Source organism: Galeopterus variegatus, unplaced genomic scaffold (assembly GCF_000696425.1).
Source record: "Galeopterus variegatus unplaced genomic scaffold, G_variegatus-3.0.2 Scaffold1117, whole genome shotgun sequence".
Classification (NCBI taxonomy): domain Eukaryota; kingdom Metazoa; phylum Chordata; class Mammalia; order Dermoptera; family Cynocephalidae; genus Galeopterus; species Galeopterus variegatus.
Genome location: NW_007727228.1, coordinates 339500 through 345499, shown reverse-complemented (window position 1 = coordinate 345499; position 6000 = coordinate 339500). Strand labels below are relative to the sequence as shown.

General features: G+C 39.6%; 1 long non-coding RNA gene across 1 annotated transcript in view; it reads right to left on the bottom strand.

The window, feature by feature from the left end:
- LOC103592261 overlaps positions 1–6000 on the bottom strand; it is a 12264-nt gene that overhangs the window by 2053 nt on the left and 4211 nt on the right. The window lies entirely within an intron of this gene.

Below are 6000 nucleotides of genomic sequence, written 5' to 3'. Positions count from 1 at the left end.
ATAGACTGGGGGGCTTAAACAACAGAAATTTATTTTTCAGTTCTGGAGACTGGGAAATCCAAGATCAAGGTGCCAGCAGACCCAGTGTCTGGTGAGGGCCCACTTCCTGGTTTACAGATGGCTGTCTTCTTGTTGTACCCTCCCATGGCAGAGAGCAGAGAGGGAGGAAGCAAGTTCTCTCATATTTTTATAAGGACACTAATACCATTCACGAGAGCTTCACCCTCATGACCTAATTAACTGCCAAAGTCTCCACCTCCTAATACATCATATTGGGAGTTAGGACTTCAACATATGAATTTGGGCAGGGGGAGGAGGGATAGGAGACACAAACTACAGTCCATGGTATTTTTTCCTTGGCCCCCCAAAATTCATATTCTTCTCACATGCCAAATACATTTGTTTCATCACAACAATCCAAGAGTCTTAACTTATTCCAGCACAACTCTAAAATCTAAAGACCAAAGTCTCATCTAAGTATCATCTAAATAAGACATGGGTGAGACTCAAGGTATGATTTGTCCTGAGGCACAATTCCTCTCCAGCTCTGAACCTGTGAAACCAAATGAGTTATGTGCTTTTAAAATACAATGGTGAGACAAACATAGAAGGGAGAAATAGGAAAGAAGAAAGAAGTGAAGGGTCCCAAGCAAGTTCAAAACATAGAAAGGCAAATTCCATTAGCTCTTCAAGCTTGAGAATAATCTTTGGCTCAATGCTCTGCCTTCCAGACCCTCTGGGGCAGTGGTCCTGTCCCTAGGACCCACTGGTAGTGGACCTACCTCCATGGCTCTGCCTGGTGGGAGTTACGGGCCCATGGCTCTGACGGCAGAGGTCATTCCCCTCTATCTCTGGGTGGCTCTCTCCCCATGGCTCTGCTGGGCATTGGGCCTACCCTTAGAAATCAATGTGGAGGCAGCCCTGCCCTCCAGTCTGCGCACGCTGGGTCTATAGTGGGAGTGGCAGCCAGGTGATTTCTCAACTGCCTTCAGGGTCTTTCTTCCCTTGTCTTGAAGAATAGCACATATTCTTCCCCCAAATAACTATATTGTCTAGTTCTGTATAATTTAAGAAGTTCAAGTTAAGCCTTCCTTCATTTTGTGCTCTCTGTTTCTTTTAGTCCCAGCTGGCAGTGTTTCTGCTGGTATAATCCCATTTCTGTTCCTAGTTTCTGTTGAGATGCTTGATTAAGTATATACTTCACACACATACTAATCTCCTCCTCAAAAGGTTGGTCTGCTACACCCTTAGTGTTCTCTTCTAAACATGCTTTCCAATTTTTTGTAATATGAACTGGCTGAGAATTTTCCAAATTTTTAACTTCTAATTCCTTTTTGCTTAACAATTCCATCATCAATTCATTTCTTGCCCCTTGCATTTTACTCTAAGCAGTCAGGAGGAATCAGGCCACTCTTTTAACACTGCTTAGAAATCTCCTCAGATAAATATCCACTTGCACCACTCACCAGTTCTACCTTCCACAAAACACTAGAACACGAACGTAATTCAGCCTAATTTTTTGCCACTTTTTAACAAGGATCATCTTTCCTCCAGTTTCCAATAACATGTTCCTCATTTCCTTCTAAGGCCTCATCAGAAAGGCTTTTACCCTCCATATTTCTACCAACATCCTTTAAATAGTTATACACGGTTATTTTTGTATTCTCTAATAAGACAGAAACTACCTCTACAGTTCTCTTCTTTTCTTTCTGAGCCCTTGCCAAAATTGCCTTTCAAATTCCCTTCATGGCAGTACTGGCAGTTTTTAGCATGTACCTCAAAACTCTTCCAGCCTCTACCCCTTATCCAGTTCCAAAGCTGCTTCCACATTTTCAGGTATTCGTTTATAGCAGCATTCCACTTCTTAGTACCAGTTTCTGTATTTGTCAGGGGTCTCCAGAGAAACAGAACCACTAAGATCTCTCTCTCACCACCCCCCGCCCCATCTCTCTCTAGAAAGTGATGTATTATAAGTTATTGGCTCAAGTGATTATGGAGGCTGAGAAGACTTATGATCTGCTGTCTGTTGGAGACACAGGAAGGCTGGTAGTGTAGTTCGAAGGCCTGAGAGCTGGAAGGCCAATGGTGTAGACTACAGTCTGAGTCTAAAGACCCGAGAACCAGGAGGACCAATGGCAGGAGAGGATCTATGTCTGAGCTCAAGTGATGAGGCAGAAGAAGTGTAGATACAACCTTACTCCACCTTTTTGTTCCACTCAAGCCCTTGAAGGATTGGATGATGTCCACCACATTGGGGAGGATCATCTGCTTTACTCTGTCCACCAATTCGAATGCTAATCTCTTCTGGAAACATCCTCATAGAGACACGCAGGAATAATGTTTAATTAGATATTTGGGCATCATGTGGCCTAGCCAAGCTGACACATAAAACTAACATACTATGCATTCTATGATCATTAAAAAAATACCTGTTTATGTTTTTTACCTATTTTTTTGTGTTGGTTTTTTATATGTTTTTTATTGATTTGTAGGAGTTTTTATATATTCTGGATACTGATGCATTCATGTTTTTAAGTGTTGCACACATCTTTTCCCAGTTTGTGGCTTGTTTTTTACTTTCTTTTTGCTATCTTTTGGTAAACAAATATTCCTTAATTATAATATTGTTGAATGCATTAATACTTTTCTTTAGTCTTTGTGCTTTTGTGACTCGTTTAAAAGTTCTTCCTTATCCCAAACCATGTTCCCTTTTCTCTTTAGAAATGTTTGGAGTAATTGCATCTACATTCATGAATTATTACTTCTAAATTTACATTTCTAACTCAGACTCTTTGTATGGCCAATTACCCCTGGATATTTCCACTTCCAACTTAGCATTACCCAGTACCCTGTCTTGGGAAATGGCACTTTTATCTATCCAGTCACCTAAGCCAAAAGCCTGGGAGTCTACCTAGATTACTCCTTCTCTTGCAAGTCTCTTTCAACTCCTGGAAGAAACTGGTAATACCAGTTTTGCCTCCTATATATCTCTCATAACTGTGTCTTGCTCTCTAAGCCCACTGTCATTGCCAGCATGATTCATTCCTGAGCACTACATCTCAGATAGTTTTACCTTCTACGGCAGTAGCTCTCAATACTCACTGCAGAGCAGAATCACTTGAGGAAATTAAAAATAAATTGAAATGCTCTATGACTCACTTCAGAATTTACTTTTGGATGGGGACTGGGCTTCGTATTTTGAAAAAGTTCTAATGTGCATTCAGGATTGCAAACCACTGTTTTATGATCTGTACAGATGAATTGGGCTAGACATAGAAATAATCTGACAAGGAAATATCAGAGTGATTCAAGGCTACCCAAATCATATCAGGATCCTCTGGTAATTATGCCTTGAAGCAAAACCAAATAAACAAAAGCAAAACCACATACTTGACTGTTTTTGTTATAATTGATATTGGGGATATGGAACAAAGTTGATCCATGGCTTCCTCAATCACAAAGGGGCCAATAGGTTACATAAACACATGACGTCAACATTGGAGACTGCATGACTTGTCCAGAGGCATTCTGATTCCAATTTTTAAAAGCACTGTAGCATATTTTGGGGACAAGATTTTACCTGGAGCGGCCAGACTAAAAGCCTGTCTAAAGTCGTATCTATGAATTACTTTGCTCATTCACTGAGGTTGAAGCCATTGTTATCCTGTAGCCCTTCATCCTCTTTTGGGTAAAAAAGCCCAGTATGTATCTTTTTCTCATCCCCCATGCTCACACTCTTTGGATTGAGTGAGAATGACCTCAGCTTAGCTCCAGAGTGGGCCCTGATTCCATTGCTTTGACTTATTCCATTGTTTTGGAATCCAAGTAATTCATTCAGAGATAAGCTAGAATCTGACCAGAACTAGAGTTTCTGTGAGGAAGAATATTTCCCCTCTTTTACTTAAGATCTCACACAGCCCAGGGTGGTTTGGTACGAAAACATAAGCAGCCACTGCCATTGGTAACTGCTAAGGGAGCAACTGAACAGTGCATGATGCTTGAAGAAACCAACACAATGGCAAGCAGAGTGGAAACAGAGAAAACAAGTCTCTCCTAAAGCCAGGCCTACCAGGGACTTTTAAGTATTGGGGACCAATACATACCTTTTATTTCTTTAAGCAAATTAATTTTTTTTCATCAATTGTGCTAAGGCCTAAATGTGTCTGCAAAACTCATGCATTGGAAACTTAATCCCCAATGCAACATTGTCGGGAGGTGAGGACTTTTAGGAGGTGTTTAGGTTATGAGGGCTCTGCCCTGACGAATGGATTAATACTGTTATAAAAAGGGGTTTCAGGAATAGGTCCACCCTATTTCACTCTTCTGCCATGTGAGGACACATTTCTCATCTCTTGCCCTTCTGCCTTCTGCCACATGAGGACACAGCAAGAAGGCTCACACAAGATGCCAGAACCTTGATCTTGAACTTCCCAGACCCCAGGCCTATGAGAAATAAACTTCTGTTCTTCATAAATTACCCAGTTTGTGGTATTCTGTTATAGTAGCTTGAAGTGAACTAAGACAACTTGTGACATAAAGACTGTATTGATGTGCTGGTCTTATTAGAATTAAAAGTCATCATTTGTACACATCCCTTTTTAATTAAAATATTCATCATTTGTATACATCCCTTTCTTAACATAGATAGATGGTTCCATACATACATATTTATCAATATGTGTATATACTAACTTGTATATACACACACACACACACACACACACACACACACACACATACATATTGATAAATATTTCTATATGTAACCATCTGTATCTATGTTAGGCATTAGTTCATACTGATATTTCCAATTCTAATCCATTTAAATAAATATAATAATATGTACTTAGATATGCTGTCAACTTGGGATACAATTTAATTATCTTATCAATGATTTGTACTCTAAAACATTTTTGAAACCACCTGTGGCAAAGATTGGTCATGCCTATCCAAATCCACTCTTCCTTTTTTTTCTCCAGCTACATTTTTTTTTTTTGGTGGCTGGCCAGTAAGGGGATTTGAACCCTTGACCTTGCCCCAGCTACATTTCTAATCTTTCTTTGCAGCGAAGTATGGCTAAATGACTAAGTTCTGGTCAGTCAGAAGGCAAATTGTAGGGTGAGACTTATAGAAAGGCTTCTGAAAGTGAGGACAGTCCACTGGCACATCCCTTTCTTTCACCTTTCCCCCCTCTTCTTTCCTTTTGCCTGGGACTCAGACAAGATCTTGGATCATGAAGTAATCCTGAGGCTAGAAAACAATGCTAGATAGTAAAACAAAAAGAGAAGGCTGGATTTTTGATAACTCAGAGCTGCCATAATGGCCATGGTCTAGACTTCTTTTATGTGAGGCAAAACCAAATTGTTATCATGTGAACTTTCTGTTTCTTCCAGCTAAACCTAATACTAACTGATAGTTTTTGAAAGTGATTAGAAATAGTTTCTTAATCAGACTAAATGATTTTCATGACTACTTATTTATTGCTCTCCCCACCCCCCACCAGGACTTCTAGGGGAAGGTCATTTAGAGTTGAGTCCTAAAAAGTAGGAAGTAGAGAAGGGATATCAAAACTTGTTGTGGAAAACAAAGAAGGAAAAGAAGAAGGGAAAGAAAGAAGGAAAGAAAAGAAAGAGAGAACTTGGGGAGCTCAGAGTGATCTGGGCAAAGATAGTCTGATACTATCATGGAGGTGAGCAAATAATAATGCCTCTGGGACAGGTATAAAAATGATTAAATAGTATGGGCCTTGTTTCTATTCCTTCCTAGATGCTAGTGACAGTAATATTAGATTTTTGCTATACTCACACTGCAATACCCTGAGCTATGTTTCTCCCCCAGTCTATTTTTTCTCTGTTGTTTGGAATGAGTAATCTCTATGGTTCTATCTTCCAGTTCACTGATACTTTCCTCCATTCTGCTATTGAGCTCATTCACTGAGTTTTAAAATTTCATTTATTGCATTTTTCAGTTCTAAAATTGTCATTTATTTCTTCTTTTTTT